Source organism: Triticum aestivum, chromosome 4D, assembly GCF_018294505.1.
Source record: "Triticum aestivum cultivar Chinese Spring chromosome 4D, IWGSC CS RefSeq v2.1, whole genome shotgun sequence".
Taxonomy (NCBI): domain Eukaryota; kingdom Viridiplantae; phylum Streptophyta; class Magnoliopsida; order Poales; family Poaceae; genus Triticum; species Triticum aestivum.
This window is the reverse complement of record NC_057805.1, coordinates 505,653,311-505,666,039: the sequence shown is the minus strand read 5'-3', so window position 1 is coordinate 505,666,039 and position 12,729 is coordinate 505,653,311. Positions and strand designations below refer to the sequence as shown.

The following is a 12,729-nucleotide window of genomic DNA, read 5'->3' as shown; positions in this document are numbered from 1 at the left end:
TTTTGGCCGATCCAAAAGGCAGAGTTGTCGGATACGGTCCAGGCAGCGTGGTGGAGGCGGTTCAAGACAAGGAACGCATCGAGGCTCAACATAGCGCGGCCGTCGATGGTGGAGCCGTGGAGATCGCCAACATCCCATCGGAGGCCCTGCCGCCAGGGGTCACCCTCCCTCGTCTCCCCAGGAGCTCGGCGTTCCCGGCGTGTGTGCGCTGCGGGTGGCTTATGCCCTTGGAGTGCGAGCATGTCGAGCGGTCATAGGGCTGCAATTCCGCAGCTTGTATCCTACGCCATGGCCGAGTGACCGAGGTGAGGTATCCCCTCACCTCACTAAGGTAATTAGATCTCAGAGGCGTAAACGTAATTTTGTTGGATTTGGGGAGTTGGATGGCCTTGTGGTAAAAAAATGTGGATGATATGAATGCAGATTTCAGGATTGTTCCTCTGGTGTGCTCTGAATTAATCTCCGGATCAACTATTCCTAGTTCTATTGGTCATAAATCATCAGCCCCAATTCTGACGAGCTCATGTACCGACGGTGACCTTGTTTCTACATGGGCGACCACTCCCTGTTCAAACAAAATGTCGACATCCTTGGGGCATGTCCCTGCGCCTACACCACTCATCAGAGGATAGGTGGTGGGGAGGAAAGCGTCCAATAGAAATACGTCTTCTAGAGAGGGACACACATCTGAGGAGGAGATAGCAGAATTTTATTTTCCAATCTGGATCATCCCCTCCTCGCAGCGCCGCCCCTCTTGCATAAGTCACAAATCCCAACATCCGAACACTAGTTATGCCCTACCTAGCCATCTTTTCTGGGTAAGGAAGGATTTGTTCCGATCGAAGCAATTAATGGTCGAAGATTGTTACTCTATTGCTCGTCTTGGTCTATTTGACCCAGTCCCCACCAAGTTCCAGCTCTCTATAGAAGGGGTTGGCCCTGGTTCCATCTCGTTTGCGGCTGCAATGAAGAATTCCATGGAGAATCGTGGGCAATAGGCGGCACAGCGACCGCAAAGGCGCCAACAACGAGTCAAGAAGAATGCTCAGAGCGGCCAGACCCAAGCTCCTCTACCGACAAATCCAACCAAGCCAGTGGAAGCAACGGCGTCCAAGGCTGTGAGTGTGCCGAATAAAGTGGCTGCAATGGCCTTCAATGCTGCAGTTGCAACACCACCACCTCCTATCCCGGTGATTCAGGTAGTCGAACCAAAGTACAAGGACATGACTTGTTTCAACTGCAGTTGGCCTGGACACTATGTTGATAACTGTATTGAGCCGAAGAAGTGTTTCATTTGAGCTGGTAGTCATAATATGTGAACAACTGTGTGGCTTAGGGTCATCCACATCCTACTGCTACGTACTTTGGCAGCGCAACGACGGGACTAGGGTTCTATCATGTAGATATTCCCGTGGTGGTAGAGTCCAGTTGGTTAAATTACAAGAACTATGTTGTTTTGATGGTGGTGAAAGGCGAAGTTTCTACTTTTGATCTGCTTACCCAGTTGAATGGCATCTTCTGCAAGAACAAAGAGTGGCCCTAGTAGATTAGATAGCCCAAAGACAAGAAGTTTCTACTGATATTTCCACCTTGGTAAAAGGTTGAAGATCTGATTGAATTCCCAACGTTTGACTTGCCAATTGATGGGAGTTCTGTCAAAATATGTGAATGGGAAGGAATGCTTGACTCTTTTGGGGAATTGATTGAAGCTTGGGTCCAAATTGAAGGGATTCCTCCAAAGTGGTGTGCATGGAGGGTGTTTGCCCAGGTATTTTCATGTTTTGGCATCCTTGTGGATGTGGACTGGAATGAGATTTTTAAGATTTTCTATGAAATAATTAGAGTGAAAGTAGCTTGTAGAGATCCTGCAAAAATCCCCTTTGAAAGGCTGGTGGAAATGAAAAGGAAATTATATCTGTTGTTTTTCACAGTAGAAGGGTTTGAACAAGTGGGGGAAGATTCTGATAGAGATGACAACAACCCTAACAATGATATTCTTGGAGAGAAAGGAGTGGATGAAGATGTTGAACTACCTGACAAGGATAACATGGATGAGGATGGAGAGGAACCAATAGATGAACTTGGTAAAGCTAACCTCTTAGAGAGAAATGCTATTGCCCCCAAGTACAAAACAAAACATGCATTGTCTGCTTCTGTAGCTGATTTTCACCGTTCCAAATTCCTTCATTTTGTTCATGAACATTTCATTGAGGAAAACAAAAAACAAATCTCCCATCAATTTTGCTGAGATGTCAAGTGGTCCTAGTTTTGATAGCACTCTTCCATGTGATAGGATTACCTCTTCAGATTAAGAAGCTGACCCACTGTCTGCGCATATGGAATACTGCTCTACGTAGTTAAGCTAATTTGAGATGGTTGACTCTAATGAGGAAGAGGAAAATACATTACATGAGATGCAATGCTTGCTTGAAGATCTTGCCATGGCCCTTGGCTCTGTTTAAAGATCTTTACTGAAAACCGTGGAGAAGGCTGAAGCAGAAAACAAGATGAGGCGTAATGTGGAACCTGCTGGCAAGTGGGGTCATGAGTTGTCTAGTAGACCGGCGACAGGTAATCATGGCAACATCAAGATCATGGACAAGGCTGCTCCTTATATGAAGAAGAAGAACTTGGAGATACCTGCCTCTTTTCAAGGTTGACACACAAGTGCTTGCTCATCAATTTGTTAAAGTGGACCAATTTGTTGGAAAAAATAGCCTTGAACAAAAACTTATTATTTTGGATATAGTAGAAACTGAAAACCTTAGATGTCTTCAATTTGCCGATCAAAATCCTGAAACTGTCCTTCCTGATAATCTTTATACTTATGATCAAACTGATTGTGAGTTTTCCTCCCCTCCTGGTACTAAGATTACCTCTAGATCAAGGGGCACTGCTAATCTAGGTAATATAAGTCAAGTTTAACACACTAAGAACCTGTCTTGTGGCTTGTCTCATACATTTAAGATTCAATGATTGGTGCTTTTTGGAACGTCCGTGGTTTAGGTCAACATGGTAAAACTCAGTGCCTGGGTGACTATCTTAATTATAATCATGTGGATTTTGTTGGTTTCTTTGAAACCAAGAGAGAGGTTATTGAGGATAGCATTCTTAACGATATAATTGGTAGGAATGATTTTATCTGGCATCAATCACCTGCTATTAACACTGTTGTCGGTGTCCCTATGGGCCAGGAAAATGATTTGTTTCATATTTTTGTCTTGTAATAAGACTTTTTGTGTCATAGTGACTATCAGAAACAAAAACGATGGTTTTCTATGGCATATTGTTGCGGTTTATGGCACTCCTTATAATGAATTTAAGATTGAATTTATTACTGAATTACATGATGATATGTCTAATCTTTTTTATACTTTGCTGTTTGCTGGTGACTTTAATTTGGTGAGAACTGCTACTGATAAGAATAATGGCATTATGAATAATCAGTTTTCTTACCTTTTCAATGATTGGTTAACAAGTGGGGGCTCATGAAAATTAATATTGCCAACTGGAGTTTTACTTGGAGTAATAACCAAGATGATCCAATTTATGCTGCTATTTATAGAATTTTTGTTTCCACTTCTTGGGATGCTCACTTCCCATTGTCAGTGTTAACTGCATTGCCTACAATTGGTAGTGATCACACCCCCTTGACTTTGGACACAGGAGCTAGGAGGGTTACCTCCCCAGAAATGTTTCGTTTTGAGAACTGGTGGCTTGACCAACCTGACTTTTAAAAGATTGTTACTGAGGAGTGGAATTCCCCCATTTCGGGAGGATCTGCAATTGAGATTTGGTTGAAAAAAAACTAAACTTCTTCAGAAGAAACTTAAAGGTTGAAGTATGAATATTGAAGCTGATCTTAAGAAAAATAAGAGGGATCTTATACAAGAGTTTGATATCTTAGACGTTTTTTTGAAACTAATTTCAATACAGAAGTAGATAGGATTCGTATGAAGAACATTAAATCTGAGTTAGATGACATTTTGCATAAAGAGGAGATTGCCTTGTGGCAACGATCTAGAGACCGTAAGATTAAAGATGGGCACAAGAATAATGCTTATTTCCATGCTATAGCTAATTTGAGACATATGAAGAATCACTTGTTTGAACTAATTGGGGATTCAGGTCCTGTTTACACAACCAAAGAGATGTTGGAAGTAAATACTTCCTTTTACAAAATTCTTTTTGGCTATGAGGACAAACATAATATTCATCTTGGCCCTTCCTTTTGGGAGGAGGATGAATTAGTCACACAAGAGGAAAATGACCTGTTGCAAAAAAACTTTTTCGAGGAAGAAATCAAAGAGGCAATTTTTTGTTCTTATGCACATGGTGCACCTGGAGCAAATGGTGTCTCATTTCTATTTTACCAAACCTTCTGGGAGTTAATTAAATCTGGTGGATTATGGATCCCTACAAAGACTATAATATGGCTCTTTTGGCCTCTTGGGGCAAACGTTTCTTTAAGAATAATGATAATGATTGGAAAATAGTGGATTTTAAATAAAATGTTCATTCCCCTAATATTTTGTGGTCCAAACATGGAGTTGGCTCTCCATTTTGGAAGACTGTAACCTGGGCCCTTACTGCTTCGAATTTTTTTTAAAGTTGGAAAATTGGGAATGCTGAAAATATTAGTTTTTGGCATGACATTTGGGCTGGGGATTGTTCCCTTAAAACCCTTTTTGGGATTTTTTTTGTATATGTAATCAACCTGACTGCCCGATTGCCTGGGTATGGGATGGTGTGACTTTAAAACTTTTAAATGTTATGTGGATCAGGGTGGGATGATGACGTGGATGCTAATGGTGGATCACATTAAGAAATTTCACCTATCTACCTCACCTGATCTTGCTATTTGGATGTTGGATCCAAAAGGAAAATACTCTATTAAATTTTTTTACAATGCCATCAACTCTGGGGAGTGGTATCTTCTGTTGGAGAAAGTCTTTGGAAAGTTTTGTGCCCACAAAATAACCATGTCTTTATGTGGCTTTGTGTATATAACAAAGTTTTGACCAGAGACAACTTAACAAAAAGAAGACCTGTAGATGACCCCTCTTGTTTATTTTTTAGTGAGAATGAATCAATTCAACCCCTTTTCTTTGAATGTGTGGTGGCCAAATATATTTGGTCATTGGTCTCAGATATCTTCCTGCTTAAAATAAGGTCTTGCTTTGATGATGTTTGTGCCTTTTGCATTTACATAAGAGTAAACATGTACATAATTTGGTGGTTGTTGCCTCCTTGTGGAGTGTTTGGAAATTGAGCAATGAATTTTTCTTTCAGGGGCGTACATGGAAAAGTTTGAATTGCGTTCTTGTGAAGCTCAGGGGTTTTCTTCATCAATGGATGGTACTCTGCGATGACACACACACGACGCTTCTTTGGCGATGCATCCTATTGCTGGACAAGCACCACAGAGAACTTCTTCAGATCGCCTGGAGATGATCTCCTCCCCGCTGTGAGACGACATCCCTATAGAAGACGATGATCCATTATATGCTGGTGTTCTCGTTTTCTTGCTTCTGGGATCTGTAGTAAGTTTAAGGAAGTGATACCTTCCCTTATCGTACTCTCTGTAGTAGTTGGAGTTTGAGCACATGTTTACTCCAGACATCCGTTCGGTTGCCTGGGAAGTTTGCAGAAAATGTTGGCAGTTATACCAGGAACTAGTTTATGTTCCTCTTTGCTGAAATGGGGCAGGGGGAGACCCCTTTCTTTCAAAATAAAACAAAATGACGGAGTAATTTTTTTGTCATTTGCATTTCATTTTCGGCCACCGAAACAAATTTCATTGCTTCTTTATTTCATTGAACGGCATTTTGATACATCGAAGTATATAATTCACCAATTTTTCGCTACAATAACGAAACCAAATAAAACAAGAACCACAATTAGATATTTTAATAGAATTCCGACTTCCATAGCTTCTCCCACTAGTTGAATTAATATTTTCTCCATGTCTTCTTTGTTGATTCTCTCAATTGGCTTCTCGAGCTTGCACACTTCTTTCTTCTTCGGCTCCACCCAGTTCGGCATTGTGTTGCATCTAGTCTCTACTTTAGCAAAAAGTACACAGACATCTATAAAAATTCTCATTATCAGTAGATCAATGTAATCTTCTTCCCAATACCAAAACTTGCATTCATCCTACACACAAATTTAAGCAAACAATGAGCTACAGATTGCGCCAAATCCGATGAACAACTGGATAGAAACAAGCACTCACCCCATCATTTTGCATTTGAAGAACACCCGTCCGGAATGTTCGGGCGTGGTCGAAATTCGCGCATCACCTGTCGCTGGCAGTCGTTGCACTTTGTGACTAGCAACGGGGAGTCCACGAGCTGTTGGGCCAGTGCCGAGCAACAACAACCATAGATCTACTGATTTCTGCGTCGGCGACGGCAAGAGAGGCTCAAACCCGGGTGGGTGAGGACCGCGGTTGGGCCTACGGTCTACGGAGCATTAACGGTGACGGGTAGTGGCCGGCGGAGGTGGGAAGGGTGGTGCCAGCGTAGATGCGGTGCGGGAGTGGGACGGGTGAGGCTGCGGAGGAGGGAGGGGGGGGGGGGGGAGCGAGTAGATTTTTTGCTCCAGCGGGGCGGCCTAGAAAATGTAGTCGCCGGATAGGAGGCAATAACAAATTTACGGGATCGGCTATATGCACTACGGATGGATCGCTACTACCCCGGCCACCCACACCAAAACGATGAAAACATCGACACAAAAGGGCCTACAAGTGGACAAGCAATGAACAGATATATAAACCCTAAAAAAGAGCGGTTTCTGCTCCTAGGGTGTTTAAACGTTAACTGAACAGTGCACTCATCTGAATGATGATTGAAACAAAAATAGAAATAAAACTATGGTGTGCATTAGTCTATATATGGAGCTAAACAAGAGAGCGTAAGCAATCAGCCTCCCTCTTTGGATGGATATGCTAGATATGGCCCCGCTCAACGTGTTACGCATGGAGGTTGATACAAAGGCCCAGACACCAACTGTTTTGTCCGTACAGATCAATGGTACAAATGAATAACTAGCACAGAAACCTAGTAACTTTCTTAAGTTTGGAAGTCCAGCGCAGCCAAATGTACGACTATAGGAAAATTGTACGCTGAGTATTTTTGCCGTTTGCCGGGGGTAAGTTTGTGGGCACTCGGTACACATGTTGTTTGCCGAGTACCTTATAAAAAACCACAAATAGGAGGATCTTTGCCGAGTGTCGCGCAAAAAACACTTGGCATAGAGAAAAAACTCGACAACAGAGCCATGAGGCACTCGGCATGGATGATGCGCTAGCGAAGCATGGGCCACGTGTCGCTACCCACTGTGTTCATCGAGCATTTCAAAAAAAACATGCAATGTAAAAATTGTTTGTGCAATCTAAATTTCCGTGCCATTCAAAAAATATTCATGACATTTAGTTCATGTGTTTCAAAAATATGTTAATGACAGTTTAAAAAATGTTAACATAACTTTAAAAAATATTTCTTACCATTTAAAAAAATATTTATGACATTTGTGAAAATGTTCACGCGTTTCAAAACTATGTTCAAGACATTTTGAAAAAACTGTTTATACCATGTAGAAATGTTTATCTAACTTAAAAAAAATATTTTGTACCATTAAAAAAATTCCTTGACCTAAAAAATGTTATAACCTTAACAAATGTTTTGCATGTTTTGATAAAAATGTTCATGGAATTTTTGAAAATGCTCAATGTGTGTTAAACAATATTCACCGCGTATGTAAAAATGTTCAATGTGCAGTTGACAAATGTTCATCGTGTATTTAAAAAAATTCTTTAACTTGTATTTGAAAAATCTTCTACGTGTATCTGAGAAATATTTAACTTGTATTTGAAAAATCTTCTACGTGTATCTGAGAAATGTTTAACTTGTATACGTAAAATATTCAAAGTGTATTTCAAAAAAGTCCACATGTATTATAAAGGAAGAAAAAGCACACAAAAAAAGAAAGAGAGAAACACACAATGTAAACCTATAAAGAAATCACATAAGAAAAATTGGTGGAAGCTTTTAAAACTGGTCCAAACTAGTCCACGGAAGCTTCCCAAGACCGCTCCAAACCGGCACGAACGGAAAGAGCGACTTATGGCTGTCGTGAAATTGCTCGTTAGTGGAGATCCTGGCCCCCACTAACAGCTCATCGGCGGTTGCGTCAACACCCAGTAGAGGGAATTCATGAAAGGATCCTCCTGTGGCATGGACACCTATACCACTATATTGTCATTACTAGTAAGTATGCACGTGCAAGGCACGTCTTGCCTAATATTATGACCATACATTCACAAATATAACATGTGTTCGAATATTTTAGTATAGACTACATATGGATTGAAATAAGTGAACAAACACACCAAAACATGTCTATATACATCGAATTCACAAAACATAGTTTAAAACCATTATGTAGACACAGTAGAAACAAAATAAACAGAATAGGGATTGAACTTTATACGACCCTTTGCCCTTTTCTTCCTGTATCTATAAAGTTAGTGTATCTATAAACTTCACATGCAGTTCTCCTCCATGGTTCAAAAAATATATATGCAGAGAAATAATTAAATAACTCATGCAAGCCCGGAACTCGTCCAACATGATCCTCAACTTCTCAAAGGACATGAAAGGATGACTGTAATCTCCAACTCATTGTTGGCGATGGTCTTAAATGTACAGCAGTGCCAACCTCATGTCATGTATCGTGAAAACTTCTTCCATCCTTGCTTGAAGAATAAGCGATCGTCGAGTGAGGAGTCATACTCGGTCTTCCTGAAGCTCTCTTTGCCCAACCTTAGTCTCACCAGCCCATGCTTCGGGTGTCCAAACAAGAGGCAACTTCTTTTTGAATTTTCTGGGTGCCCCATAATGTACACACACAAAAAATATTAGATTGGCCATTCCGGGTGTCTAAACAAAAAGACCAATTGAGGAAAAATAGTGAAAACATACATACAATCATCTGTAGTTCGGCGTAAGTCCTAGTGAAGCGGTGTATGACAAATGGCCATGTGACCCATGGTGGAGCGGCAATAGGTTGCACAAGCTAGCTATGGCATAATGACAATTAACTAATTGAACTATGCATGACAAAATACAAGACTAAATGGGGAAAAGACACAACAAATATGTCCCGAAAAGGACCAGCTACTCTGCGAGCCGAGTTTCAAAATAATTGACAACTCTGAAACTTTCAGCTAGAATACCGATTAATGGACAGATTATAGCAACACAAAAAATATAACGCAGTTGTAGGATAGGTGAAGAGCGGAAAGCAGTTATCTAGCTCTAAGCATAAAACTCAATCACAAATTCCTATGTGTGTCAATCTAGGGGAAGTTCAAATTGATGCTGATGGAAATGGGCTTGATCTCCTTCAGTGCAGTGGAGATGGCAGTGCCAATCCAATCACGTGCATCATCCATATTGTACACTGATGCCTACAATTTATGGAATGAGATCATATCATTGAAAGAAAAAACAAATAGACTGAAGAAAGAATACAATAAGGACAGATTGTTTTTGAGGGAATATGACTAAAAACACTGATTGACAAAGAGAAAAAATAAATAAAGCAAGAGGGTCTGAAGACTGATATATAACTAAAATCTCAGGATTGGGAGACTGAAGAGTGATGCATTTGTTGTCCCAACACTTTTGCATTCAGTCAAGGAAGTGCTCTCATATCTAGATACAGCAGATGGATTTATTGGGCACTGAGTTCTAGCAACAGAATGGCTAACATATTAAAGAAAGTATTATGCTGAAGTGGATTTTTGGAGGCAACATGTGAACACTTATTTACTAAGTTATAACTGTTCACATTTTCACATATAATATTCTATAAAGAAGTGTTATATATGTTGATTAGGTACAAACTCCATACCATGTTACTCTTCCGATAATCTTCGGGAAATAACCAAATTTGTAATATCTTGAAATGGTGTACGTGCTTGTACGTCAATGGACCTTGCTAGATGGAATTTTCCTTGCCTTCCTTCATAGATGCTTTTTTTATAGATGACCGCTTATGCACAAATTTAAATCGAGCTGCTGCATCATAGAGTATGTCATCAAAAATGTTGGTACGAAATTACATGGCAGCATATATGATTGGACAGAAAAAGAAACTGAAAAGACTTGTAGGCATAAACACAAAAACTTGGTGGTGGGGATTTATGCATAAACACAACGACTTGGTAGTCAAGATTTAGGATTTCCGTCTCCCTCCTACAGGCGACCACCACTGTCGAGGTTGCCGTCGCTGGTCTTTCCTTCTCCCCTGGTGTCGATCTGTAGCAATATATGGTGTCGCTACCATGACCATCCATTATGTAGATCCAACTTGTCATAGCCGGATTCATGCAGATTGAGGTCACCGTCACCGGATCCATGAAGATCGAGGTTGCGTTCACCAGATCCATGCACATCCAACTCTCCACAGACCTCTTGACAATGGTACAAATTATTGTCCTTTTCTGACTATTTTTCTGGCGCACAACATTTAGTTATATCCTTGTTGTCAAAGTGAAACTGCAGATAATGCCTCTGATGTATGCATTCCTAACAGCTTAGACTGGCCTTGTTATTCTCCTTGTAAATATAACCGCACTGTTATGTATATTTACTTGCTTCATATACTATACAGTTTTTTTTCGTAGTGCAACAATTGTTTGTGCTGTAACTAACATGTTTGAAACAGAAATTTTTGTTATACATCCACCTATTACAAATATCATTTTTGTTGCGTGTGAACAAAAAAATTGGATAGAATTTAAATATCTATGTGAGAACAGTGTCATTGACTACTTCTTTTTCACACTGGATCAATTATTCCTTGTCAGAAAAAATTCAGCATGTATCACTGGTATTGCTGCAGAGTTCATTTCTATCCTGGAAAGCATGCAAGGTAAACATGCATTTCCTTACCAGCCCCGCTCTTGGCCATCTATGAGCTGCGTGCTTGCATTGGATCGAGGCCGCGCGGCCCACCTAACAACCCGTGGCTGCTATTTAGGTGATTTCTCTGCATAATTTTTTGTTTATCTAGGGCGTAAATTTTTGGTTGATTCATTCAACTTTATAGCTGCATATAATTGATACACTCAGGGCACTAACAAATTTCTCCTCGATTGGAATGTTCAAACCATCAAAATAGAGAATGAAAAGCTTTGTAAGCATAAACACAAACATTTGGTGGTCAGATTTAGAGAATGTTTAAATATCTATGCTAGATCTGAGGCATGAATCAACAAAAAGAATGCCTATGCCCCGACGCAAGGATCCCAGCTCATTCCATGGGATGGTATAGTGGGCGAGATAATTTATTAATCTTCTATCTGCTTCAAAGGAAAAAAACGAATGAAGCTACTAACCTTTCTCACGCCAGCAGGCCGAGGGCATGGGATGATGCTCCAGCGCCGGGAGGAAGGAGGATCTGGCATCAGGGAGCACGACGACAGCAGGGAGGCCCATGCCGTGGCACGCCGGAAGCAGGAGGAACGTGCAGCCTTCACGCACGTGCCCTCCACCACGCAGCCGCCATGGCAGGGCCGGCTCCCGTAACTTCACAGCCGCGCCCCGTAACGTTGCGTCCTGCGCTGCCACCGATGATCAAGGGAGGAAAGGGACCCCGCCGCCGACGACAAAGGCCGAGCCCGTTGCGTCCCGCGCCGTCGCTGCTGCTCGATGGAGGAGAGGGACCGCGCCGCCCCATCGACGTAGGACGAGCTCACTGCACCCCACTCCGCTGCCGCTGCTCGAGGGAGGAGGGTCGTGCGCCGCCAGGCATGTGGGTATTTTAGGGAGGGGCGGCGACGATAGGCAGGGGCGTGCAGGAAGGAGACGACGTGCAAGGGAGCTGATTTCATTGTGTTTCCTTAGTTAGCGATCGGAACGATCAGTCATTGAAAATTGCTAGGTCCACACCATAGATTATTAGATCAATAATGGCTGTAAGATTGAGAGTTGTGGGACTAATCATACGATGCTGATCGGTTTGTGCGGTGTTGTGGGACAATTTGCTGGGTGCGCTTAAGAAAATTCTTGTTTGATTGTTTAATAGTAGTGAAGATGAAGAAGACGGTAGGTTTTTTTTTGACAGCAAAGGCCGTAGGGTTTGTATTTGGCCATGCACATGTGTTGTTCTAATCCACAGAAATGGTGATCCCACACGATTTCATCAACTGTCACTGAGCGATGGGGAGGGGGTCAACGCACGCGGTTCTTCTGAAACTAAATGTAAAGCCATTATACTTTTTTTTGATGCAGTAACGTTATTATAGAGAGTAAAAATAAAATAACCTAGCATTGGGCCGGCCCAATTACGATCCCTGCTGATGACGTGGACTGAATTAAGCCCGGCGCTGTACGACTCGGATACGATGAGCTGCTCCCCTAACCAGAAAGGAATCGGTCTCTTATTCGCTGTATTTATACTGGTGACGGCGAGCACACAAGTCTGAGAAACCAACAGACCAATCTTCTCTGCAGAAGAAGGAAGGGAGCAGAATCATGGCGAGTTCGTCGTGTGAGAACACGGAGGCGAGGGCGAAGTCGGCGGCGCCCGCAAGAAGGGAGAAGAGGATCATGATGAAGACGAAGAAAATGAAGGTCGTGAAGCGGCGACCTCACATGAAGCTGCTGCCGACGTCGTGCCAGAAGTGGGAGCCTCTCCGCTCACTAGACTCAGAGTTTC

General features: G+C 41.9%; 1 long non-coding RNA gene across 1 annotated transcript; it reads right to left on the bottom strand.

The window, feature by feature from the left end:
• Positions 1-8,517: 8,517 nt before the first annotated feature.
• LOC123100658 (uncharacterized) lies at positions 8,518-12,041 on the bottom strand. The gene is made up of 3 exons (XR_006448449.1): positions 11,408-12,041; positions 9,919-10,082; positions 8,518-9,472 (listed from the first exon to the last, which is right to left on the bottom strand). It is a non-coding gene; the product is annotated as an uncharacterized lncRNA (long non-coding RNA).
• Positions 12,042-12,729: the final 688 nt, after the last annotated feature.